Source organism: Mytilus edulis, chromosome 11 (genome assembly GCF_963676685.1).
Source record: "Mytilus edulis chromosome 11, xbMytEdul2.2, whole genome shotgun sequence".
Classification (NCBI taxonomy): Eukaryota; Metazoa; Mollusca; class Bivalvia; order Mytilida; family Mytilidae; genus Mytilus; species Mytilus edulis.
Window position 1 is genome coordinate 11210281 of NC_092354.1, and position 27812 is coordinate 11238092.

General features: G+C 32.2%; 2 protein-coding genes across 6 annotated transcripts in view; one reads left to right on the forward strand and one right to left on the reverse strand.

Moving 5' to 3' along the window:
• The window catches only part of LOC139495125 (uncharacterized), a 67855-nt gene extending 53345 nt beyond the window's left edge, over positions 1-14510 (reverse strand). Inside the window, exon 1 of the mRNA XM_071283277.1 lies at positions 14460-14510. The gene's annotated coding sequence lies outside the window, so the exon portion shown is untranslated. The remainder of the gene's footprint in view (positions 1-14459) is intronic.
• Positions 14511-19336: 4826 nt separating this feature from the next.
• The window catches only part of LOC139495128 (endothelin-converting enzyme homolog), a 52808-nt gene continuing 44332 nt past the window's right edge, over positions 19337-27812 (forward strand). The window contains exon 1 of one of the 5 annotated variants that reach the window (XM_071283282.1): positions 19337-19355. The gene's annotated coding sequence lies outside the window, so the exon portion shown is untranslated. Of the gene's footprint in view, positions 19356-22763; positions 22894-23233; positions 23359-27812 lie in introns of those variants that run through there. The other 4 variants (XM_071283280.1, XM_071283286.1, XM_071283285.1 and 1 more) reach the window with 4 other exon arrangements.

The following is a 27812-nucleotide window of genomic DNA, read 5'->3' on the forward strand; positions in this document are numbered from 1 at the left end:
ATGACTATGTTATTTTCAACATTGAAAATGTGTACTTGGAATGTTGGAGGGCTCTTTTCTGGTGACATTGATAAAACTCAGGATAAAACCTTTATAGACTCAATTTCAAAATATGACCTAGCATTCCTTGTAGAAACCCATGTTGGTTATAATAGCAATATTAAAAATGTGGGCCCTTTTAACTACTATCCTGTATGTAGACCTATCACTAAGGCTAACAATAGATATTATGGTGGAATAGCCATTTTGAGAAAACCTCACATAAAAGATCATGTGAAAATTTTGAAAAATTCTAACACTGATTATCAATGGGTTAAATTAGAAAAAAAAATCTTTGGCTTTCACAGAGACCTATATATTTGTGTTATTTATTACCCACCTGTAACATCAACTTACACAAAGAAAGGGGGCATAGAACTTTTTGAATGTCTAGAAAATGATATCACATTATTTTGTAAAGATGCAGATATACTTCTTTGTGGTGATTTTAATGCCAGAGCTGGATCACACCCTGATTTAATTATACAAGATGAAATAGATTTTCTTCCTTTATACAATACATATCCTTTGGATAAAAATATTATGTTGCGTAAAAACAGAGACAAAAAGCTTGATTGTAGAGGGAAAGATTTATGTGAATTTTGTATTTCTCATCAGCTTAGAATTTTAAATGGGCGTACACTTGGTGATTTAAATGGTAATTTTACCTGTTATACTCCTAATGGAGCAAGTGTTGTAGACTATTCTATTGTGTCGGAGAGTGCCCTTGATTATATTTTGTACTTTAGAGTTGCTGAATTTGTACCTACATTATCTGATTGTCATTGTAAAATTGAATGGGAAATGTCAGCCCAATTTAGTGCTAATTTAAGAGATGATTGTATTGATCATGATTTGCATACTATGCCTTCTCGATACATGTGGTCAGAGAACTCAGTTACAGTGTTTCAGGAGGCTCTAACTTCTCCATCTGTACTTGAAAAAATATCAGATTTCATACTTAAAGGGCATTTTACTTCCAAAATAGAGATAAATGAAGCCTCAGTTAAACTAACTAACATTTTCATTGAGGCTGCTGAACAATCTTTGAAAAAAACACCTAAATATAGGAAAAACAAAAAGAAACACAAAAATTTCTTTGACTCTGATTTGCACTCAATGAGAAAGAATCTTATAAATTATGGAAAAATTTACTCTTCTAACCCGAAAGATCCAATGGTTAAAAATCATTATTACAAATTATATAGGGAATATAACAAATGCAGAAAAAACAAAAAGAAAGTTTTTAAGGCAGATATTTTAGAACAGTTAGAAACTCTTCATGAGGACAATCCAAAATTATACTGGGGATTGATTAATAAGTTACAGGACAAAAATCATGATTCTTCAGTTAACAATATATCACCATCTGATTGGCTTCATCACTTTCAAGATTTAAATAAGATTAATGATAATTTTTTAGATAGGGTTAAACATCTTGAGGAGAGTTTAGAATCTGCAGAGATATCCCCGAAATGTTTTAATGAATTAGATTTTGTAATAACTGATAATGAAATTATCACTGCCATCTCAAAATTAAAGTGGAATAAATCCCCTGGTTTGGACAATATTACAAATAATATGATTAAATGCAGCCAAAGTATTTTAGTTGGTTGCTTCAAAAAAATATTCAACTCTTGTTTGAGTAATGGCATTTATCCTGAAAAATGGGCAGAAGGATATATAGCACCCTTACATAAGGCTAATGATATTCTTGATCCTAATAACTATCGTGGTTTGACCATAACTAGTTCAATAGGAAAATTGTTTAATTCTATTTTAAATTCCCGACTAGACAAATTTCTAGTCGAACACAAAATAATTGATGGCTGCCAAATTGGCTTCACAAAAAAAGCTAGGACCTCTGACCACATGTTTGTAATCAAGACAATTATTGATAAATATTGTAATAACCCTGGTGGTAGACTATATGCCTGCTTTGTTGACTTCAAAAAGGCCTTTGATACTGTTATTCACACTGGAATCAAATTGAAACTACTAGATATTGGGGTGGGATCTTCTTTTTACAACATCATCAAAAGCATGTATGAAGTAAGTAAATCATGTGTAAAGGTAAATGAAAACTTAACAAATTCCTTTTCAACGCACCTGGGGGTGAAACAAGGAGACAATCTGAGTCCAAACCTCTTCAAGATCTTTATTAATAATTTGACAAACTATTTAAAACACTCTGAAGACCCAGTTTCAATAAATGATCAAGATTTACACTGCCTTATGTATGCTGACGATATTGTTTTATTGTCAACATCTCCGAATGGTTTGCAAAAAAAATTGGACATTTTGCAAAATTACTGCAATGATTGGTGCTTAAGTGTGAATACAAACAAAACAAAGGTTCTTATATTCAACAAGGCAGGTAGATTGATTAACAAATATGATTTTATGCTAAATGGTGTAAAACTAGAGTGTGTTAAAACATATAAATATTTGGGTATACATTTTTGTGCATCTGGCTCCTTTACAGTAGCCCAGGATGAATTGTATAAAAAGGCTCTAAAAGCCTATTTTAAGTTATCTAAAGATTTTTTATCCTTGCATCCTTCAGTCAAAACAAGCATGCATGTTTTTGATCATACCATCAAACCCATCTTGCTATACAGCTGTGAGATATGGGGTGCCTTTAATCCTATGTCGTCTAAATATAGAAATGGAATTTTTTCATTTGACCATATTTATTCTAAATTACCTGCTGAAAAACTTCATACTAAATTCTGTAAATTTATTCTTGGAGCTCCAAAAAAAAGCACCAATTTTGCAGTATTAACTGAGTTGGGAAGACTACCAATATATTTTAACATGATTAAAGCAATGACTAAATACTATTACAGATTAGAAAAGTCAGACACTAACTTTCCATTGTTATATAATGCATTTATAGAATCAAAGAAATTGTATGAGTCAAAGAAACCATCATGGTATATGTCATCTGAAAAACTTCTTTCACTGATTAATAATTATCAAATATCCTCAGACATGGCTAAACCAATTGACAACAGAAAACTAAGAATTGCCATGTTAAAAGATTGGGAAAAGAATCTCAAAACTCACTCAGAAGGAAAACTTTGCACATATGTTACGTTTAAAGCAAATTTTGGTTGTGAAAAATATCTTGATATTGTTAAAAAATTTGAAGATAGACGGAGTCTAACAAGATTTCGCATATCTGCTCACCATTTACTTATAGAGAGAGGTAGATATAGTAATACTCCCCGACACAATAGAGTATGTAAGAGATGTTGTAGTAATGAGGTCGAAGATGAAACACATTTTCTTTTTAACTGTGATAGTTTATCAGATCAAAGGAAAGACATGATAACAATGATAAATAATTGCTGCAAGAATTTTCAATATCTTGACCCTAAACAAAAACTGATATGGTTAATGAATAATGAAGATGAGAATTTATTATCAGAATTATGCATGTTCATTAAGAAATATGAAAAGTTTTAATGGGATTTATTTCCCTCTACTACTTGTAATTTGAACTTTATATTTTCTCCATAGTGAGTTCTAGAGCACCGTCCCTTGATGAATATTGTCCAGTAGCAATGTTAACCCTTGCTATTGTGCATTAGTCATGAGGAGAATCACTATTGGAGTAATCTCATGTATCTGTAGCTAGTTCTGAAGGATCCCCCCTTGATGACCTTTGCATTGTTGTGATGAAGTCCCTCACTACTGTGCACTGGTCATGAGGAGAACTACTGCAGATTGAGATACTATATTCCCGGTTCTATTTTTGCTATTTTTTAGTTTCCGTATTTTAAAATAAACTTAATATCATATCCTTTTAATATTAAATCGGCCTCATTGCACTCAATGTCTCTTACTATAATTATATCGTACATTACTCATATTATCAATTTATTATTTGTGTATTACTTATTGTGTATTTCACTAATGTTTATATAATCATTGTATTATGATGTTTTTGTATCTTGCCTGACAAGGGCCCATGATTGGAAAAATAAAATAATGTCTAATGTCTAATGTCTATAGACAGATTTAAGAAAATTGGAAATTGGAAACCTATTTATTGTTAAATATAGACAGAAAAGTAATAGGGCATTTTGCTAAAATTTGACCGTGGGTTACTTGCCAATATTTTTTATAACCTTCCAAATTTATTTCTCCATGTTTTATACCTCAAATTGCATGTAGGGGGGGGGGGGGGTGAAATTACACTGTAAAAATAATTGGGTCCAGAATTATAAAGGAAAGAAGTGATTTGGTCCAGGTGAAAAAGGTTAAAAATAAGCACTGTGGAAGCTGTCAAAAGATTTCAAGACGCCCTAAACATAAAATTGTCCATATTTTGAGTTAGAGCCGATGCAGTTTTCTATAATGTTGATATAATTTGTCCCAAAAGTAGTACAACACACTGTAAAAATTTCATTGAGAAAGCGCAGGTGGGATATTTTTAATTTCCATTTATGTTCTAAAAGAAATGCACTACGAAATAATTGTGATCTCGGACCTAAGAGGTGAAATCTGTAAATATAGCATCTGTACTTTGGCAACTTCCCTAAATGATTTGATGGTGTCAATTTGTCAAATAGCATGAAACTAAACGATTTAAACTTTTATTTTATAGAATTTCTGCAAAAATGACCAATTTTGGCATTTTATGGTCAAACTAGGCATTTTATAGCTTTTTCAATGTTGATGCATAATTGGCATCCTGACTTTCTATCTGACAGGTTTTCATGTGTCAATAGAGACACTTTCTATGGTGTCTATAGGAAGGGGTCATATCAGCAGGGGATGTTATAAGTAAAAGAAAGGATCAATAGAGACACTTTCTATTGTGTCTATATCGAGATGTCACATCAGCAGGTGATGTTATAAGTAAAGAAAGGATCAATAAAGACACTTTCTATGGTGCCTATAGGAAGGGGTCATATCAGCAGGTGGGTCATATCAGCAGGTGATGTTATAAGTAAAGAAAGGATCAATAGAGACACTTTCTAAGCTATTTATATCGAAGGGTCATATCAGCAGGTGATGTTATAAGTAAAGAAAGAATCAACAGAGACACTTTCTATGGTGTCTATATCGAGCGGTCATATCAGCAGGTGATGTTATAAGTAAAGAAAGGATCAATAGAGACACTTTCTATGGTGTCTATAGGAAGGTGTCATATCAGCAGATGATGTTATAAGTAAAGAAAGGATCAATAGAGACACTTTCTAAGCTGTCTATATCGGGGGGTCATATCAGTAGGTGATGTTATAAGTAAAGAAAGGATCAATAGAGACACTTTCTAAGCTGTCTATATCGAGGGGTCATATCAGCAGGTGATGTTATAAGTAAACAAATGATCAATAGAGACACTTTCTATGGTGTCTATATCGAAGGGTCATATCAGCAGGTAATGTCATAAGTAAAGAAAGGATCAATAGAGACACTTTCTATGGTGTCTATAGGAAGGGGTCATATCAGCAGGTGATGTTATAAGTAAAGAAAGGATCAATAGAGACACTTTCTATGGTGTCTATATCGAGGGGGTATATCAGCAGGTAATTTCATAAGTAAAGAAAGGATCAATATAGAGACACTTTCTATTGTGTCTATAGGAAGGGGTCATATCAGCAGGTAATGTTATAAGTAAAGAAAGGATCAATAGAAACACTTTCTATTGTGTCTATAGGAAGGGGTCATATCAGCAGGTGATGTTATAAGTAAAGAAAGTATTAATAGAAACACTTTCTATGGTGTCTATAGGAAGGGGTCATATCAGCAGGTGATGTTATAAGTAAAGAAAGGATTAATAGAAACACTTTCTATGGTGTCTATATCGAAGGGGGCATATCAGCAGGTGATGTTATAAGTAAAGAAATGATCAATAGAGACACTTTCTATGGTGTCTATATCGAAGGGTCATATCAGCAGGTAATGTCATAAGTAAAGAAAGGATCAATAGAGACACTTTCTATGGTGTCTATAGGAAGGGGTCATATCAGCAGGTGATGTTATAAGTAAAGAAAGGATCAATAGAGACACTTTCTATGGTGTCTATATCGAGGGGGTATATCAGCAGGTAATTTCATAAGTAAAGAAAGGATCAATAGAAACACTTTCTATTGTGTCTATAGGAAGGGGTCATATCAGCAGGTGATGTTATAAGTAAAGAAAGTATCAATAGAAACACTTTCTATGGTGTCTATAGGAAGGGGTCATATCAGCAGGTGATGTTATAAGTAAAGAAAGGATTAATAGAAACACTTTCTATGGTGTCTATATCGAGGGGGCATATCAGCAGGTGATGTTATAAGTAAAGAAATGATCAATAGAGACACTTTCTATGGTGTCTATATCGAAGGGTCATATCAGCAGGTAATGTCATAAGTAAAGAAAGGATCAATAGAGACACTTTCTATGGTGTCTATAGGAAGGGGTCATATCAGCAGGTGATGTTATAAGTAAAGAAAGGATCAATAGAGACACTTTCTATGGTGTCTATATCGAGGGGGCATATCAGCAGGTAATTTCATGAGTAAAGAAAGGATCAATAGAGACACTTTCTATTGTGTCTATAGGAAGGGGTCATATCAGCAGGTAATGTTATAAGTAAAGAAAGGATCAATAGAAACACTTTCTATTGTGTCTATAGGAAGGGATCATATCAGCAGGTGATGTTATAAGTAAAGAAAGAATAAATATAAACACTTTCTATGGTGTCTATAGGAAGGGGTCATATCAGCAGGTGATGTTATAAGTAAAGAAAGGATCAATAGAGACACTTTCTATGGTGCCTATAGGAAGGGGTCATATCAGCAGGTGATGTTATAAGTAAAGAAAGGATCAATAGAGGCACTTTCTATGGTGTCTTTAGGAAGGGGTCATATCAGCAGGTGATGTTATAAGTAAAGAAAGGATCAATAGAGACACTTTCTATGGTGTCTATATCGAGGGGTCATATCAGCAGGTGATGTTATAAGTAAAGAAAGGATCAATAGAAACACTTTCTATGGTGTCTATAGGAAGGGGTCATATCAGCAGGTGATGTTATAAGTAAAGAAAGGATCAATAGAGACACTTTCTATGGTGTCTATAGGAAGGGGTCATATCAGCAGGTGATGTTATAAGTAAAGAAAGGATCAATAGAGACAATTTCTATGGTGTCTATATCGAGGGGGCATATCAGCAGGTGATGTTATAAGTAAAGAAAAGATCTATAGAGACACTTTCTATTGTGTCTATATCGAGATGTCACATCACCAGGTGATGTTATAAGTAAAGAAAGGATCAATAGAGACACTTTCTATGGTGCCTATAGGAAGGGGTCATATCAGCAGGTGATGTCATTAGTAAAGAAAGTATCAATAGAGACACTTTCTATGGTGTCTATAGGGAGGGGTCATATCAGCAGGTGATGTTATAAGTAAAGAAAGGATCAATAGAGACACTTTCTATGGTGTCTATAGGAAGGGATTATATCTGCAGGTGATGTTATAAGTAAAGAAAGGATAAATAGAGACACTTTCTATGGTGTCTTTAGGAAGGGGTCATATCAGCAGGTGATGTTATAAGTAAAGAAAGGATCAATAGAGACACTTTCTATGGTGTCTATAGGAAGGGGTCATATCAGCAGGTGATGTTATAAGTAAATAAAGGATCAATAGAGACACTTTCTATGGTGTCTATAGGAAGGGATTATATCTGCAGGTGATGTTATAAGTAAAGAAAGGATAAATAGAGACACTTTCTATGGTGTCTTTAGGAAGGGGTCATATCAGCAGGTGATGTTATAAGTAAAGAAGGGATCAATTGAGACACTTTCTATTGTGTCTATAGGAAGGGGTCATATCAGCAGGCGATGTTATAAGTAGAGAAAGGATCAATAGAGACACTTTCTATTGTGTTTATATCGAGATGTCATATCAGCAGGTGATGTTATAAGTAAAGAAAGGATCAATAGAGACACTTTCTATTGTGTCTATAGGAAGGGGTCATATCAGCAGGTGATGTTATAAGTAAAGAAAGGATCAATAGAGACACTTTCTAAGCTGTCTATATCGAGGGGTCATATCAGCAGGTGATGTTATAAGTAAAGAAATGATCAATAGAGACACTTTCTATGGTGTCTATATCGAAGGGTCATATCAGCAGGTAATGTCATAAGTAAAGAAAGGATCAATAGAGACACTTTCTATGGTGCCTATAGGAAGGGGTTATATCAGCAGGTGATGTCATTAGTAAAGAAAGGATCAATAGAGACACTTTCTATTGTGTTTATATCGAGGTGTCATATCAGCAGGTGATGTTATAAGTAAAGAAAGGATCAATAGAGATACTTTCTATGGTGCCTATAGGAATGGGTCATATCAGCAGGTGATGTTATAAGTAAAGAAAGGATCAATAGAGACACTTTCTATGGTGCCTATAGGAAGGGGTCATATCAGCAGGTGATGTTATAAGTAAAGAAAGGATCAATAGGGACACTTTCTATGGTGTCTATATCGAGGGGTCATATCAGCAGGTGATGTTATAAGTAAAGAAAGGATCAATAGAGACACTTTCTAAGCTGTCTATATCGAGGGGTCATATCAGCAGGTGATGTTATAAGTAAAGAAATGATCAATAGAGACACTTTCTATGGTGTCTATATCGAAGGGTCATATCAGCAGGTAATGTCATAAGTAAAGAAAGGATCAATAGAGACACTTTCTATGGTGCCTATAGGAAGGGGTTATATCAGCAGGTGATGTCATTAGTAAAGAAAGGATCAATAGAGACACTTTCTATTGTGTTTATATCGAGGTGTCATATCAGCAGGTGATGTTATAAGTAAAGAAAGGATCAATAGAGATACTTTCTATGGTGCCTATAGGAATGGGTCATATCAGCAGGTGATGTTATAAGTAAAGAAAGGATCAATAGAGACACTTTCTATGGTGCCTATAGGAAGGGGTCATATCAGCAGGTGATGTTATAAGTAAAGAAAGGATCAATAGGGACACTTTCTATGGTGTCTATATCGAGGGGTCATATCAGCAGGTGATGTTATAAGTAAAGAAAGGATCAATAGAGACACTTTCTAAGCTGTCTATATCGAGGGGTCATATCAGCAGGTAATGTTATAAGTAAAGAAAGGATCAATAGAAACACTTTCTAAGCTGTCTATATCGAGGGGTCATATCAGCAGGTGATGTTATAAGTAAAGGAAGGATCAATAGAGACACTATCTATTGTTTCTATAAGAAGGGATCGCATCAATAGACGATGTTATAATTAAAAAAAGGGCCAATAGAGACACTTTCTATGGTGTCTATGAAGGAATCATGTCAGCAAGTGATGTTTTAAGTAAAGAAAGGGTTAATAAAGACACTGTCGTTGGTGTCTTCACGAAGGGGTCATATGAATAGATGATATTATAAGTAAAGAAAGGGTCAATAGAGACACTGCCTTTGGTGTCTACACGAAGGGGTCATATCAGCGGATGATGTTATAAGTAAAGAAAGGGCCGAAAGAGAAACTTTATATATATATATATGGTTCATCTTTCACAAAAAAAATACCGAAAGAATTGAGTATAATTTTACAATATATTCATCATGTCTAGTGCAAAAAACATTTAACCACATCTACATCTTGGTGTCATCTTTTATCCCAATTTAATATTGTTACTTGGGAATAATGTTAAAGTGTCTACTTAAATTTAGCGGTATCCTTACCAATGGAAAAAGCTAAGAAAGCATGTTTTAAGATTAAGAAAACAATTGGATTGGATAATCCTTGTAAACTTTTAGAAACATTATTTGATTCATTAGTAAGTCCGATATTGCTGTATTGTAGTGAGATTTGTGGTGTTTTTGATAATTCGGGAGACAATTCCATCTTGGAAAAAATCCATATGAAATCGTTAAAGAAATTCTAGGTGTTCATTGCAAAGCAAGTGATGCTGCTTTATTGTAGAGCCGAACTTTGCAGGCTACCGTTGTGGTTAAAAAATCTCATTTTATTTATTAAGTTTTTTTTTAACATATGTTTAGGTGTGAAAACACACTTGTATCCAAAATTTTCTGGCAACTGAAAAAAAGAACCCATGCACAAAGAAATTTATTCTATTTTAAACAATCTAGGATTTTCAAACCTAGCTGGGGGGGGAGGTTGTCTATTAAACAATGTTTACCAAGTATTAAACAACGAGTAATTGATCAGTGCACACAGGATCAATCATCAAAAATGCACGATTCATCCAAACTAAAACTTTATCAACAATTTCATAATTCAAATCAGCGTAGTTCTTATGTTGATGTTCTAAGTAATAAATTAGAAAGGTCATCTCTGTGTAAAATGAGATTGAGTGCACACAATCTTGCTATTGAAAAAGGGCGACATTTAGGTTTACCCACCGATGAACGAGTTTGTAATGTATGTAAATCGGGTGAGGTAGAAGATGAAAATCACTTTTTACTGAAATGTGAAAAAAAAATTAACTACAGAATAAACTTTAAAACTATTATATTAAATATACTTTCTACATGTTGTGGTGAAAATCAGCTTAATATTAAAAGCTGCATTAATAGGAAACTCTTTAAAAGTCCTGAAAGTGACAAGTTCTTCTCTACATAAATATCTGGTATATAGAAATGTGAATTTGGCTTCTTTTAAAACTATAACATATTTAATTATGCTGTATTCATTGTTATAATGTACTGAAATATGTAATTGTGTTTTTGCCAATAAAGTATTTGCATTTGTATTTGAATTTATTCTGATATAAGAGCAAAGTCCTGTAAGACCCCTTTTTAATATTTTAAAGAATGATGATATTTGCGTTAAACCCCAAAAGTGACCCAGGAACATGCAGAAATATGATCACTTTTGTCCGGCTTTAAACCGACAGTAAAGTCCCTGAGAAGGTTGGGCGTTCTTTGGATGAATAAATACGCAGCCACGTCTAGTCAGAAAGGATATTTTGCATCCTTTGTCTCGTGATGTGATAGAGTGCCAGGCTGTCTACAGGTTAATAACCCTTGGAAGAACTTCTCCTGGCAGGGTCTGGAGGTGGGCTGTTGCAAGGCTAAATTTCAATTTCTCTATCCAATGTACCCTCATTTTCCAGTGTTATTTCAAATTAGTCGACATTGATTTCGATTAAAGACCTTCCGGTTGTATTAATGATTATTGATTTGATATCATCATGAGCATGCATGAAATATTTGATGCTGAACGTAAAACAAACCACAATCAATTAATTTAATATTACTGAATCAGTGTAAATTAAATATACTTCTTCTGCTAGTGTCGTGGGGGTATACAATACAACAATACAATAATAATTTATTAACGTCTCACCATCAATAATACAGTATACACAATTCCCATTATAAAAGGAAACCTTTTAAAATTATTAATGCCATTCTAAAAAGAATTATGAGAGACGGATTAAAAAGGAACTATAGTATTACAACGGACATTTAGTCAATACATGCTCCTCCGTTTCAATTATATCGTCACAAACAAAACAAGTTCTTTGATCTATTGGAAGACTCTCGTAGCGTCCTAGTCTCCGCCCGTATTGAGACAACACCACAGCGAAACTGAGAGTCAGTATATGTTGAATAATTGAAAAAATGAGTAATTACTAATTAATAAAGCAAATCTTGGAACACAAGAAAAAAATGTAAAGCAAATTAACACTAGTGATATCAAGGTTCCTCTATAAAAATATATGTGAATAAAATGCATAATGATTGTATGTATTTACACAAATTATAAAATACATTTACACCATGATTACATTGAAAGTATAAGGATACCCTACATTTATCATGATAATCATGTTCACTGTGAACGAAGTCAAATTTTAGAATGACTACCCTCCCCCCTTTTTACATCTCGTAAATTACTCAAATCATCGTTTTGCATTCATTATAAAATCATAGATAAAATTATATTAATTGTGTGGTTAACTTCTTTTAGTGGTGTCCAAACAATAAAATTTTAAGAAAAAATAACAGTCATATATTTTATAGAAATATAAGTTAATTTCCTCCTTTAATTAAGTTTAAATAATTTCATTTCACTTGGTTTTTTTTTATCGTTGCAAGATTAATACAATTTATTGTTTCCCAAATCAATATTTTATATACTATTTAAAAAGACAAAACTTTTAAAAGTGAATTCAAATTTTACAAACCATTTAAATCATACTTTCCTTCAATCTTACATAATTAATGTTAGCTGTTATTTAAGTAACATGGCATTAATTTTTAATTTTAAACCCGTTAGTGTACAAAGGGAAGCAACTTTAGTTGTTCTACGTAGGGGTAAAATTGGCAGGTTAATGGTGCATAATCAGCAGGTGCCATATCAGCAGATGAGTGATCTAGACCCGTCTCAAAATATCTGGTGAAATTCTGTTGATTGATGTGCAACTCAGTATATTATATAAAGGCATACGACTACAATTCACACATATGCACAGTACATAAAATCATGAGTTACTTAATCCTGCAAAAATCCATAGAAGAATATTGACAGCAATCGATCAATGCAATACTGCTTTGCTCTACAAAATAAAACAAATTTATTATACATTAAATATTGAATCACCTGAGAAAAAAATTGTCTATAATAATAGTCTGAGGTCTTACTCAATAAAATAAGACCTTGTACAGCTGTTGCATACTTGCAGTGTTTTATTCATATTATAAACCATTACCAGGGTAACAAAGAAATACAATATTAAAGACTTTAAATCAAAGAGGACTGACAGAAGACCAATAAGGTACACAAGCTCCATACAAATTTAAAAAAGAATGTTCAGAGAGGGAAGGCATCACAGAAAAAAACATGTGATTGATTCAAACACGCATTCAAAGAGTATTGGGTTTCATGAATGACTGGTTAACTTCTGTATTTCTTCATAGACACAGAGACTGGCAAAGTGGTATCGTGTGAAGGTTGGTCCCCAAATGTTTTCTTCCCAAAAGGATTAGGCGATATAGATTATTGGTGAAACATTCAGACTATTCTGTCGTTAGCAATTTTAAGATCAGTTAATTTTGTAAATAAAAATTGAGTTGACTCATTGTGTGATCTCACTGATCTGCCAGTGATAAGTTGTTTTTCTTTCCATAAACGTAACTTGATGTGTGCTTTTCGAGTAAGGCGTCAGATATCTGAAAGATTATTATAAAAAGGAAAGCATAAATTATAACAAGAATTTACAGAAATAAGAAAAAGACAAAACTAAGAAAAATGGATAAAAATTAAAAATAAGAAATACAGACTAACGTGGCTACAATATACCGACTGTTGGTTGCTTAACGTCAAGTGGCAAATAGTTCATGCATGTTCAGGTCGATGTGATACAATATAAAGAATAGAGAATATATATAGTGGTGTGCTATAATATGAAAATAGAGAAAATGGTAGTTTATAGTATGAAGATAAGAGAATATTAAACGTGGTGTGTTAAAATATAAAAATAGATTGACTTTTCTTTTTGGTTGCTTTGTTATCGTCTTGTGGTATATAATGGTAATGTTCAGGACGAAAAAAAATTAAATAATTATAAAGATAAGGTCCTAAATTATAGCCCGTTGGGGATACATGTTCGAGAAATTATTACTCACCAGAAAATTAAGTTATATTGGATTGCTTTATGTACAACGGTCCACCTACGTATCCCTCTCTTAGCGCGCAGAGAGCGTGCATGGTATCCTCTATGTATATACACGACCAGTGGAGGATCCAGAACTTGTTATAAAGAGGGCACTATACAGTCATGCTACAGTGTTTCCTTATATGATATAATTAACCAAATTTTTCCCACGAAAAAAAATCATGACTTTTTGTCTTTAATTTTTTTTTACATGTGACAAAATTCAGAAAAAAAGATCGCCGCTAATTACAGTTTTTTTATCGTTCTTTTAAAATTGCCCATCTGCAAGTTGGGCAACATAGGATCAGCTACAAGAATGTCAGTTTTAATAGTCACATATACATGTAACGTTACACTGTTTACTGTTGTTATTTTTTTTTTTTAAATATAATGGGGATAACGGAAGTGCTATTTATAGATATGTTCTATATTTAATTATTTGTTACGCCCCCTATAAATATCTGACCAGTCCAGTTAATCACCCCAGACTCTATATTTAAATATGCGTCTGGGTTATCGAGACTACTGTTTACACTGATATACCTTTTAATCAAGCGACATATCTATTTATAGCTACCAAAACAATTTAAAAAGCAAACATGGCGTTTATCGGGTTAACTTTGAGACTTTAATATGTGTATCAACCAGAACGACCTACGATATTAAATGTTTTAAATGTCGGTCTCTATGCGTGCTACTTTGTAAACTGTAGTATGGAAAAACCTCAAGATATGCTATGTTTATATTGCTCTCCAAATAGTTATTATAGTTTAGATGTTACCTTAATTTGTTTAGCCGGAAGATAACAGTAAGGAACGACAATTCAACTTAAAAATTTGTAAGGGTTCCACGGAACCCGGTGTCTCGCCTACTTTTTCTGTTAATCGCAGACTCAACAAAAATGAGGAAAAACATCAATAAAAATTTCCCTCACGATACTGTCTTTTGATTGAAAGAAATCCAAGTTTGGTAAAAAAAATCCAGGATAGTTTATGAATCTAATAAATGTTTTATAAACTTTAACTGCAGACTGTATGTAATGTTAACTGGAAGAAAAACTAAGTCCATTTATAAGTAAAATACGGAAAAAGTGAATATTTTTTTTTACAAAATTTACTTCTGAATATCTTATGATCAGAAATAAGCTTTTGTCTAAGTTTGGTAGAAATCCAGGATAGTTTAAGAACATTATAAAAATTTTAAAAACTTAAACCACAGAGTGAATGTTTTGTTTCTGGCAAAAAAACTAAGTCCATTTATAAGTAAAATACGGAAAAGTGGAAATTTATTTTTACAAAATTTTCTTCTTGATACTATCTTATGATCATAAACAAGCTTCTGTCCAAGTTTGGTACAAATCAAGGATAGTTTATGAAAGTTATTAAAATTTTAAAAACTTTAACCACAGAGTGAATGTAATGCATTGTAATGTGTCCTCGCAGAAAAACTAAGTCCATTTATAAGTAAAATACGGAAAAATGGAATTTTATTTTTACAAAATTTACTTTTGGATACTTTCTTATGATCATAAACAAGCTTCTGTCCAAGTTTGGTAGAAATTCAGTATAGTTTAAGAAAGTTATTAAAATTTCAAAAACTTTAACCACAGAGTGAATATTTGTGGACGCCGCCGACGACGACACCGACGACGACGGAATGTAGGATCGCTTAGTCTCGCTTTTTCGACTAAAGTCGAAGGCTCGACAAAAAAGGGTGGTGGTAAGGGTTTATTTTTATTAAATAAATATTCTGACCTCCATTTTGATGAGATAAAAAATATTCTGTATCAAGATTTCCTCTGTAGCTTATAGTGTTCAAAGAAAAAGAAAATTTGTTTGGTAGTGTCGAATTTTTTTTTTAATAGAAAAAATGTTTTGGACAAACAAAAACCATACCACCTCCCTAAGTGATTTCCTAAGTTAAATGGTTGCTTCCTAACGATTATAGTTTGGTTTTGCGTAAAGTAGAAGTTGCCATCTTCTTTTATAACAATTGTTTGAAAAAACCACGAAATTAAATATCCACGAACATGCAAGTTTCCCTGGCCTATATCCACGAATATCCGAGTACCCACGATTTTTTTTTTTTAATCAGTAATGTGTATTCAAACCCTATGCATAATAGAACGATATTTTATTCAATTTTCATATTAAACGCAATAACAGCTCGCTTGACCTTTTAGGGTGGTCAGTTTATATCTGTGTATAAGAACAGGAAGAAATGTCATGTACCCGCAGAAAAAATCCAACCGATTTCGGCTGACAAATTGGATATCCAAGTCGTTTTAGATCGGAGTCAAACACATCTTTAGGATGTTTATGAAATTTTGTATACATATACATGTATATAATTCCTTGACGGTTGAAATAAAAAAAAAGTCGATTACCTAGGTCTATAATTCAAACAAATGTATGACTATGTATGAAAAGGCGACAGAAAATATGTTTTTTTCTTTCTTTAAATTCGACCGAATTCTGTCTATTAAAGCGTAACATTTCATACATATTCATTATCTTGTATATTTTATCAACTTTTGAATTAGAATCAAGTAGCTATAGTTTGTGCATTATCTTTGATTTTGAATAATATAGAACGCAAAGGTTAACTTGGCATACAGTGGGAGGTATGTTTTCAAATTGTCACATGATTTTGTAGAACTGAGCATGCCCAGTTGTACAATTGTCTGTTGAACTGGGCATGCATTGTTTTACAATTTTCATATGATCTGTACATCATGCACAATTCCCCAGGAAATTGTACAAACGAGCAGTTCATATATGCATGTAAAACAATGAAGCCTAGATCACCAAACAATTGTTAAACTGTGCATTCGTTTATAATTTTGGAATGCACAGTTTTACCAAAATTTGTTTAACTGGGCGTGCATTGTTTTACAATTTTCATACGATCTCTACATCATGCACAATTTCCCATGAAATTGTACAAATGAGCAGTTCATACAACAATCAAATGCAAACAGTTGTAAAACTGTGCATTCGTTTATATATATGGAATGCGCAGAACATTACACTAAAGTTTGTTGAACTGGGCGTGCATTGTTTTACAATTTTCATACGATCTATTTATCATGCACAATTCCCCATGAATTGAAAGTGTACAAATGAGCAGTTCATGCAACAATGAAGCCTAAATCATCAAACAGTTGTAAAACTGTGCATTCGTTTATATATATAGAATTCGCAGTTTACACCAAAGTTTGTTGAACTGGGCGTGCATTGTTTTACAATTTTCATACGATCTATTTATCATGCACAATTCCCCATGAAATTGTACAAATGTGCAGTGCATATGTACGTGTATATATGCATGTAAAACAATGAAGCCTAGATTGTAAAACTGTGCATTCGTTATATAAATATGGAATGCACAGTTTTACCAAAGTTTGATAAACTGTGCACTTGAATTAAAGCCGTGCATAATCATTCAAGAAGTTGTAAAACTGTGCACATGAACTAAAGCCATGCATAATCATGCAAGAAGTTGTAAAACTGTGCGCTGGAATTAAAGCCATGCATAATCATGCAAGAAGTTGTAAAATTATGAAATTGAATATCAATAATTTTACTAAAATTAATCATGTAATACAATGTATGCAGCATTTTGCTAATAGTGCTCAGAACTTATAAAACTTGATGACTTGTGCATGCCCGATTAGTCCGATATTTGTCTTTTTGGGCATGTCCTGTTCTACAATTATCTGTAACCATTCATACCTGACAGTGGTGGATAAAAAAAAGGGGGACGAGGCTTGGAAACCCCTTTTAATGGGGACATATGGTTTCATCCTCGGTTTGAATCTACATCCCTTTTTAAAATTGATATGTATGTCCAATTAAGCTTCTAGAAGTTTAATGAGCTTTATCTTTTTTTTTATAAGATTTATACGGTGAACATTTTTAGCATATTAGAACATGACTTACTACAAGAATTATTCTATCATGGTACCTTCTATTTTATCCAGAAAGCGTTCCTGTCATGGTCATACTTTGATATTACAGGTAAGAATGTATTTTTGTCGATTACTAGAAAGCATGCAGATATAAAGGTGTGCTTAATTTGGATATGGTATTCGTCAAGCGTCAATGTATAATAAGATGAAACATGATATCAAAGTTTGGGAACGGAACTGTACGGTTTTATAATTTTTTGGTCATTCGGGAGACTGTCAAGCGGGGCTCCGACATTCTAAAAAATAACAAGTTGCTTGATGGAAAGTTTGATTAACTCTAATTTTACTATATAACGATTCTGCTTCTAGTTTTGGTAATCAAAATGCACCAATCAAATAATAAGAACGATAAATACAAATGAAATACATATAAACGTTTTCCTAAGAATGGTCAGAGCTACGAGTAAATTGATTCAACTGACACAACAGCGCATGATCAAAAATGTCAAATAAACATCGAAAAACCAATCGTTGCTACCAGAATTTTTACAATTACATTTTCTTATAAAGTCTTAACTGTCTGAAAGTTTAAAAGTTATTGTTACAGTAGAAATCAAAATATATTATTTTTTCAATGTCGGATATTTGTATTGACTGTACAATCACTTGGCTGCGAGTTTTCTGTACAATCACTTGGAGCATTCTTTACAATTATAGCTTATCAAACTTTTTTTTTTAAATACAAATATGCATATGCATTTCATTGGTTGTTCCTTGTGTCTGTCCTATTTTAAGATTATATCCAGGTTGATCAATTTACTCGGAGCTCCACTATTCTAAGGAAAACGTTTGGATGCAAATATCGTTTTTTATTATTTGTTTGGTTACATATACAACACAAGACCAAAATATGCAGCAGAAACGTTATATACTAATTACATTTTAGTTTATTTTAACTTTCCATCAAGCAACTTATTATTTTTCCGAATGTTGGAGCCCCGCTTGACCGAAATAATAGAAAACCGTACAGTTCCGTCCCCTAGTGTGGATATGATACATGTATTACATAGAAAAACATGAATAACATCACTACTTGATTATCTACACAATGTATTGGCATTATTTTTTTCGTAAACTGGAAGACTGACAGTATTTATCTATTCCGAAACAAATTCGAATATTTAGTTAAATTGAGAAGAAGAAAAAAGTTATTGTAATCGTCGATCATTACTTCAGTCCAATAGTCTCATGTTTCCTGTGAACATTTTTTTAGTAAATGACTGTATTTGATTTGTTAAAATGGTTTGATTTAGCGGGGTATATACTTCTAATTATTTGCATTTAAAACAATCCATCTTAAATACATCCATTTTAACGGTATTCTATTTGTTGACTTGTTCGCCTAAATCTGTTGTTTTTAAGTACCAAAACCTGCTGTATATAAAATATAACACATGTGTTTAATTGTTCTCAGTTAAGAACACTTCCTATTAATAATTCAGTGTTTTCAAGTCTCTTCTGCTTGATCGAATTTTATTTCTTCGTAGTTTGGAATTACAATATAATTTAAATAATTAATTAGAGCATGTTCTAACCAAGGATTTGTATACTGTGTAATCTTACTATACAAATCCTTGGCCAAACCAACGCTTTTTTTCAGATGAGATGATCGATTTAAAAAAAACGGGATTATTCCGTATCCAGTCCGGATTGTAACTGATAATTTTCTCCCGCCAATTTTGATAAACACATAAAGACTTAAAAAATGTAAATAGTATATATAATGTTGTTGTGTTACGATTGTTAATGTATTCTTCATTTATTTTTTGGTGTTGGAAAGTATGGTTACCCTATAAAGGTTGTTAAGATCCAGAGAAGAAGAAGATAGTGTAGAGATGTGTTTAGTTGCGGAACCGTAGTCCAACTAATTATGTTTAGCTGCGGAACCGTAGCCCGATAGGTCCGCAAATAGTCAAAAAGTAGCATAAGGACCTCAGAGCTACGGTTCCGCAGCTAAATTATGTTATGACGACTTGAAAGGCTATTATAATTTTTTTCTTTGACGCCTTAGTCGAAGTAAGGCATAAAAGAAAAAAAATTATAATAGCCTTTTAAATTAAGACGTCATAATTATTTGGACTAGCGGAACCGTAGCTCTTAGGTCCTTATGTTATTTTTTGACTATTTGTCCTTATGTTATTTTTTGACTATTTGTGGATACCTAAAAATTATGTTATTTTTTGACTATTTGTTTTTTGACTTTTTGCAGACCATATGGTCCGCAAATAGTCAAAAAATAACATAAGGACCTATTAAAGAGCTACCGTTCCGAAGCTAAGATGTGTTGTGCACAAATAACAGTCTACTAGAACACACCCGCGAAATTGCGGGCATTAAGAGCGTAGATGAAAGTATGTAATCTGTTGTAGGATAAGTTTTTGTGAAATATTTTATATAGAATATAAGCATTGTACAGGAAAGATACTGGCTTGTTATGTCAGGGAATAGAAGTAATATTATTATGAAGGAACTTCTATTCCGTGACATAACAAGCCAGTATCTTTCCTGTACAATGCTTATATTCTGACGTCATTGTTCTAAGATGTCGCGGGTAGCTCAATCATAAAAAAGCATATGAAACTGGAGTACCATCAGAACAGATCAAACAATATATATTCAAAATGCCTGTACCAAGTCAGGAATATGACAGTTTTTGTCCATTTGTTTTTGTTGTGTTTTGTCATTTGATTTTGCCATGACTTTGTGATTATGGACTTTCCAATTAGGTTTTCCTCTGAGTTCAGTATTTTTGTGATTTTACTTTTTACCACGGTTGTGTACTCAACTCAAAGCTTTTGAAGGACATCATATTAGAATAACTATCAACTCTAAGTTTACTATCCGGCACGACCATCTACATAAGGGCAGGGACATTCTACACTAGAAAGTCCCTGATAAGGGATAATATAACAGTGACCTCCGTGGATATTAAACTTGGATTTGATGGTTAATAACAAGTACACTTTATTTTATATAGTACATGTATATGTACATGTATGATCATAGTATATTCGCGAAATTGTCCTCTCCCCAAGTACTTATGAAATTGATCACCATTACTAAACTGAAGTCTTTTCTATGACCAGGGACTTTCTATAGTATAGCAAGTCCCGGCTATGACCTAAAAGTCCATCGGATGACAGAAACAATTAAGAAGGCCCTTATTTTCTTTATCCACTCAAAATAACCAAAACTGAATATTCATAAGCGAGGATGATAAATGCAACTATGTGTAGTACCTAATTAGGACACAGATGCATGATGATAAATTTCTTGTGGAAGGAAGAGAAGTGACACACAAAAAAATGCGGTAACTTCTCATTTAATATAAAAAAGAAGATGTGGTATGATTGCCAATGAGACAACTGTCCACAAGAGACCAAAATGACACAGACATTAACAACTATAGGTCACTGTACGGCCTTCAACAATGAGCAAAGCCCATACCGCATAGTCAGCTATAAAAGACCCCTAAATGATCATGTAAAACAATTCAAACGATAAAACTAGCCCTTTTTCATATAAAAAAAAATAAAAAATGAAGTATAGATAGCTAGAAGTCGCAGCTTGCTGTTAGCCACAAGGATATTCCAAATAGTAAGATTTGAAGAAGTGAAGAAGTTTTGCAACGTAAACGGGTATTCCGTTCATATTTTGTTTCATGCAATTATACCACGCTAGCCAAACCAACTTGTAACACAGGCACCTGTTTCTATCCATGGGTTGGTCGACTATCCATTTAAATATGAGAACCTTCCCATCGTGATAAAAAATGATCCACTATATTTTTGACATAGTATGTTACTTTTTTGTGTAAAATAACCGTTGTAAACTTTTTGATACAATATATGTTTTTTCCTATTTTTGCTAGAAATGATGTTATATAAATTCCAATATTGATAATTCCATTCCTAAATTGTAAAAATACTGTTTTAAGCAAACTGTTTTGTCTACATTGCATGAAAATACGGATTATTTGTGTTATTAAAATTTACTTTTACAAAATGATAGAAATTATTATAAATTAAGGAATGTATCTCCCTCATGCAAAGCTCTGATTCCTTTCACGGATTTGGCTATACTTTTTGGACCTTTTGGATTATAGCTCTTCATCTTTTATATAAGCTTTGGATTTCAAATATTTTGGCCACGAGCATCACTGAAGAGACATGTATTGTCGAAATGCGCATCTGGTGCAAGAAAATTGGTACCGTTTATTTTATTGTAATATATCTATTTTTGAATGCAATAGCATTATTAAAAATATTCTAAATAAAATGTGTTTTTTTTAAAATGTAAAAAAAAACCAGGTGCAACAGCATGACACCTCAAAATTATGGTTTTATTTTACCGTTATTTAAAAGTTTTTCCATAAATTCAGCAACTTTAAATATGATATAATATACTTGCATATATATATGTACCACTGTAAAGCTGAGTGTCTTGCTCTGATCTCTGTAATGCTAACATTTAGGTATTTAGATACTTTCAGGTTACAATAGCCAAATATGTTAATAAAACGTGTAAAGGTAGGCATGGAAATAAACCTTTATTTTTTGACCCAAATCAAAAATATTTAATCTTGAACATTTAGCATATTTTTTAAGGTCAGCTCTGCTCACAAGGCATATGCAATTTGTAGGAGTTATTGCCCTTGGAAGATGATTTATACCACTTATAGCTTTTTTCATAACTATGAAAGATAGATAGAATCTTTTAAAGACATACACATGATACATGACTGTATTTAACACAAAAAATAATCATTGATGCAAAATCTACACGAAGGGGACATTTGATAATTTTTCCTTCTACTTCAAACTCATAAAGAAATTTATACAATAATAATACTCAACCAATATATCATAGATCTGAAATAATGTTATATATGAGTATGTACGGTTGGATTATGTTTCTGTGTGTTAGAGAGAGTTGTTCCCCTTTTGCCAGTAATTTGTATTTTTGTTTGTGACGACATCTTTGTCTGATTAAAATGTAAAAATGAAAGCAGATGTGTTTTTAAAAAATCTCCTCCATCCTTGATACCAGAGTTATTCCCCAAGTCTGTAATAATAAGATAATTTCCAATAAGATACATTTAGAAATCCCTATGTTGAGCCCCTTTGTTGACAATTAAACATCTGTTGCAAAATACTATGGATAATGCATAATATATATTAATATGGAGATATTGATTTAAACTTTAAAACATTTACAATCAATCTTTGCTGTTGTGGAAAGCCACGTGAGTAATGTATATATATTTTTGTCACCAAAGTTTAGAAATGGACACTTCTGAAAAGCTTGGGGACTTAAAATTCAGTTTTTATTGATTTTAAATTTGTGTTGGTTTTGACAATGAAAAAATAAAAAAGAAATATCTGAGGCATTTAATTGTAGTGTGTTTATCTTATGTTTGTTATCATGGTTATTGTTGCTATTTTAATAGTGGAGAAGTAATGAATTCTTTTAATTGTTTGTTAAACACTTTTGACACCAATCTTTAAACACTGCTAAAATGATATAGGTATAAATATCTGTAAATAGTACATAAATAGACATGCTTGGGTATTTAAATTTTGTGTTTGAAACTAATGCAAATTGTAATGGTAAACTTTTTAGCAAACAGGAAGTTGTTCAACCATAAAATTGTAAAATTTCTACTTGTCTTGTTGATAGGCAATTTATATGGCTGTATTTTCCCTTTGTGGTAAGATATTAATGCATCATAGGTTCTGTCCCTTGTAGCTGACTATGTGGTATGGGCTTTATTCATTGTTGAAGGCCCTATGTTGACCTTTAATTGTTAATTTCTGTGTCATTTGGTCTCTTGTGAAGAGTTGTCTCATTGGCAATTATACGTACCACATCTTCTTTTTTATATACAGGATACAATATAATATGCAGGAATTGAGTTATTTTAATCCACATTTCAGCAATTTGTTACTTTTTCCATCTTTTTGACGAGCCTTCGACTTTAGTCGAAAAAGGGAGACATAGCGATCTTACATTCCGTCGTCGTTGGCGTCGTCCACAAATATTCACTCTGTGGTTAAAGTTTTAAAGAAGTAAATTTTGTAAAAATAAAATTCCATTTTTTCCGTATTTTACTTATAAGTGGACTTAGTTTTTCTGCCGGGAAACATTACATTCACTCTGTGGTTAAAGTTTTTAAAATTTTAATAACTTTCTTAAACCATCCTGGATTTGTACCAAGCTTGGACAGAAGCTTGTTTATGATTATTATGAAGACAGTATTTAGAAGCAAATTTTGTAAAATATAAAATTCCATTTTTTCTGTTTTTCACTTATAAATGGACTTAGTTTTCCTACCATTAAACATTACATTCACTCTGGTTAAAGTTTTTAAAATTTTAATAACTTTCTTAAACCATCCTGGATTTTTACCAAACTTGTACAGAAGCTTGTTTATGATTATAAGATAGTATCCAGAAGTAAATTTTGTAAAAATAAAATTCCATTATTCTGTATTTTACTTTTAAATGGACTTAGATTTTCTGCCGGGAAACAGCACATTTACTCTGTGGTTAATGTTTTTAAAATTTTAATAACTTCTTATACTATTTTGGATTTGTACCAAACATGGGCAGAAGCTTGTATCTAAAATAGTAATAAGTATCTAAAATGAAATTTTGTTAAAATTTGTACCTGTGTATCTATATTTTACTTATAAATGGACTTATTTTTAAATCCAGTTACATGTAACATTACAAATAGTCTGCAGTTTTTAAAACATTTATAAGATTCAAAAATTATCCTGGATTTTTACCAAACTTGGACAGAAACTTCTTACAATCAAAAGATAGTATCAAGAGGAATAATTTTATTGATTTTTTTCCTCATTTTTGTTGAGCCTGTGATTAACAGAAAAAGTAGGCAAGACCCTGGGTTCCACAGAACCCTTACAAATTTTTAGATTGAGAATTCATTTATGGCGCCAACCTCCACCCATTGAATTTATTGTAGTAAAAGGTCCAAGGACACAGTTATCGTCCTTTGGTTTTCGTTGTCTACGAATATAGTCCCTAGTGTAAACAGTGTATAACTTGCATGTCTTATTTGATACACTTTCCCAATTTATTTCTTGATATTAAATGCATGAAATATCAAGTAGGGGGATGTAATTACATGTAAAAAAAAATTGGGTGCTGAATCTTTATGTTAAGAAGTAAATTGGTCCAGTTCTAAAAGGTCAAATTTTAGCACGTCTGAAGCTGTCAAACTGAATTTTACACCCCCTTAACACAGAATTGTCAATATTTTGAGTTAGAGCTGGTAGAAGTTTCTATAATTTTGATATTATTTGTCTCACTGGTAGTACACTACACTGTAAAAATCTTTTTGAGAAAGAGCAGGTGCGATTTTTTTAATTTGAATTTATTGTCTAAAAGAAATGCACTACGAAATAACTGTGTTCTCGGGCCTAAGAGATGGATTCCTGAAATCTAGATTCTGTACTTTGGCAACTTTCCTGAATGATTTGCTGGTTTCAGTTTGTCAAACTCAATCAAAGTAAAGGATTTACATCTTTGGTTTACAGAAATTCTGTTAAAATGTGCCATTTTGGCATTCTACGGCTATAATAAGCATTTTAAAGCAGTTTACATTTTATGGCTCAAAAAGAGGCATGCTGACTTTCTATCTGACAGCTTTTTTGTTCCTGATATTTGTGTTTCTATGATTAAATCAAATTTAATTAACCATTTGTGAACTCTGGATATAAAGAAAAAAAGTAGATTATCACAGAAAAAAAGTGCAGATATTTGTATTCACGGCCATGGTTAAACGGCCTAATAGATGTATGTAAAATGTGAAGAGCTTTGTACATCAAATCTGTAGTCCATCACAAATATTTCACTAAATCTGTCAAAAAAGCACTTTATTATACTCAGTACACCTTACTCCTTTCATAGGCTACCATTTTTTTTCTCTGTATGATAGTAAGTGGTCCAACTTTATGCCTATTAAGGCTAAAACTAAATGCAAGTTTTCCATTGAAAAGTGAAAAAACTGGCCATCAGACCATATTGTTTCTAAAAAAATTAAATGCAAGAGTCCTTTTGCAATTAGACTTCTTGTATCATAACGCCTTAGCATAGAAATGAGCAAAAAGTTACACATTTTCATTTCTAATAGCTTCTGTGTGCATTTTTATATGTCAATATGGGCTACCGCCTAAATCGACTCTACATAATTCTCAGTACTACATGGCCCAAGACCATTTTATACTCATGTGGTATGCTTTTTGACACTTTTCTATGCATTTAAAGTACATTTTATATATATGAAAGAATAAATTAGGCATAAAAAACTTCAAAATCTTCAAATTGGCTGAGAAAAATGCATATTTATATAAGGCGTCCCTAAATTGGAAAATCTCTATTTTCAGGCATAGGCTTATATAAATTTAACTTTGGAATAATTACAATACATCTGATAAATAAAAGAGTGTTCAGATGCTTTTAATACTTAATATTTGATATTCAAGAGCATTTAAAAAGCAAATTTTTGCAAAATTTAAAATTTTAAGGCCAAAATCTTGACAGTTGAAGATATTTAATTTACACGTCAAAAATAAACATTCAAATGTCTATATTAAAATGACCCTAGTGTCTCTAATATATGTCATATGGCCATGAAACTTGGCAACCTATCTCACAATTGCCTAAGCTTAGGTTATGCAAAGTTTTATAAAGATTGGTCAAGTCTTTCTGTCCTATTAGGTCCAAGGACACAGTTATCGTCCTTTGGTTTTCGTTGTCTACGAATATAGTCCCTAGTGTAAACAGTGTATAACTTGCATGTCTTATTTGATACACTTTCCCAATTTATTTCTTGATATTAAATGCATGAAATATCAAGTAGGGGGATGTAATTACATGTAAAAAAAAATTGGGTGCTGAATCTTTATGTTAAGAAGTAAATTGGTCCAGTTCTAAAAGGTCAAATTTTAGCACGTCTGAAGCTGTCAAACTGAATTTTACACCCCCTTAACACAGAATTGTCAATATTTTGAGTTAGAGCTGGTAGAAGTTTCTATAATTTTGATATTATTTGTCTCATTGGTAGTACACTACACTGTAAAAATCTTTTTGAGAAAGAGCAGGTGCGATTTTTTTAATTTGAATTTATTGTCTAAAAGAAATGCACTACGAAATAACTGTGTTCTCGGGCCAAAAGTGATGTACATGGTGTTTGTAAATATTGTATTGGGCAAGGAATGGTGCCATTGTAAATTTATTAGATGATTGTCATTAATTTTTCCACATTATGCAAAAAAACAGATTTTATTGAACTTCACTTACATTACAAATACTATAATCATGATAGTTAAAATGACACAATTGGAAAAAAAACCTTCTCTAATCAACATCAGCCATGACATATAACATGTATACTCATAGTGTTTGCAAGATAAGTATTCAAATATTTCTTGTTTATTTAAATCAACAAACTTAGTAACTGTATTGTTTGTTATTGTGTTAGTAAACAATTTATGATTTTGAAACTGTATTTTATGACATGGATCAATGTATGGCAAGCTGAGCTGTATTTGAATGGAGCATTATATTTGATGGATTTTTAACTAATCTCTCAAGGTCTAGTCTCTTAATAGATTTTTTGCCTTTGTTAGCCTTGAATTTTTTCATTTTATTATTTATATGTTTTGGAGGTTAGTATGATGTCCTGATTTTCACTGAACTAGTACACATTTTTGTAAGGGGCCAGCTGAAGCCTGACTGAGTGCAGGTTATTTTCACTGTGTTGAAGGATCATTGGTGGACTTTGGCTGATTTTTACTCTTGATATGTTGTCTCTTAGTATAATATTTTCCCCATTTCCATTCTCAATTTTATTTCTTTCCCACTAAAGATTGTCTGTGATTGTCCTTTTTATTTATGTAAAAAATGCATTGCACTTTTTGCTAGAAAAAAAGGTCCTTAGTTAGCCATGATCTAGTATAGTATACATAACAAGGTCAAAATTAATCACGTTTTCAGATGGTTACAGGTTTTGTGGTAGATCTATAACAGTTAAAGCATGACTGACGTGGGCCCCCACCTCCCCCTTATGAAAATTTCTGGGTTCGCTACTGTATTACAAGGTTAATCTTATAAATTTATGTTATCAATTGTCTCTTTG